Source organism: Galeopterus variegatus, unplaced genomic scaffold (assembly GCF_000696425.1).
Source record: "Galeopterus variegatus unplaced genomic scaffold, G_variegatus-3.0.2 Scaffold5964, whole genome shotgun sequence".
NCBI lineage: Eukaryota > Metazoa > Chordata > Mammalia > Dermoptera > Cynocephalidae > Galeopterus > Galeopterus variegatus.
Genome location: NW_007732075.1, coordinates 30,261 through 31,560, shown reverse-complemented (window position 1 = coordinate 31,560; position 1,300 = coordinate 30,261).

The following is a 1,300-nucleotide window of genomic DNA, read 5'->3' as shown; positions in this document are numbered from 1 at the left end:
TCCAAATTGTTACAGATGAGGGAAGATAGGTACGAGGGTGGAATTAATGTTATTTTAAACATAATAACTACTAAAATGATTTCAATTAAATAATATTTTAATTAGGTCTGCTGTCTCTACATGACATACTAAGATACATGTTGTATGTATGCAAATAGTTTGGTGATTTATTGAATTAGAGCTATGCTAACACAGTGCATTCTTTCTGCAGAGAAACTTTTCTGAATTGGACTAAAGCAGGAGTATCTAAGAACAGGAATGACACTCTAAGGGATATAAGACCTCGTGGCTGTAAAAGACAGTCTCTTGACATGGAAACTCCTCTAGTGTATTTTCTCACTTTCTTTCCACCCTGTTTTCCTGCCAGACATGTGCCTTTGGTCAATTCCCAGTCTGCCCTAATCTGAAAAATAATGGTCCATAACTGGGAAGGAGAGACACATTTGGGCACTCTAATATATAGTATATATTGAAATCTTTTAACTCCATTTGACTAAGGTTCAATTCTGGTGACCTTACACGGGAATACAGAGAGCTCTTAGCTTAAAAGAAGCTTTCATCTGAAGCAGTGATCTAATTAAAATATTTCAAAGGTGAGAACCATTTGCATATTAAAATGGCACAATAGTAGTTTTGTTCCCCAGAGATGATTCTGGAGTATTTAAAGTTAATGGTTGAATATGTAAGAAAGTTCTCAGAACTATGAAACATATGGGAATACATGTAAATTATTAAATTATGAAGACTCCTAGTCACTTATATTCAACTAGAATATATCTGCAGTTTTATGCTGATTTGTATCTAACTTGGGTAGAAATGGAAAAGAGTGTTTATCTTCCATAATAGCTGGCTACAAGCCTACTACTTGAATCATGTGGCATATGGAAAATGTGTTTAGCTCTTTGTAGAATTTCACTAACCATAGTTTTATGCTGATTTGTATCTAACTTGGGTAGAAATGGAAAAGAGTGTTTATCTTCCATAAGAGCTGGCTACAAGCCTACTACTTGAATCATGTGGCATATGGAAAATGTGTTTAGCTCTTTGTAGAATTTCACTAACCATAAAAAGATCCATTTCTAGTCACCTGGCTTGTTTACAGTCATGAAAGCATGTTACTGTATTGCCTACCGGTTAAGAAAAGCAAGTGTTGGTATGCTCCAGACTCCATTGCATTGGCCTTCAAGAAATGTATATTGCAGGCCGGCCCAGTGGCGCACTGTAGCGCACTTGGGAGCACGGCGGTGCTCCCGCCGAGGGTTCGGATCCCACATACAGACCAGTTCCCGCTCACTGGCTG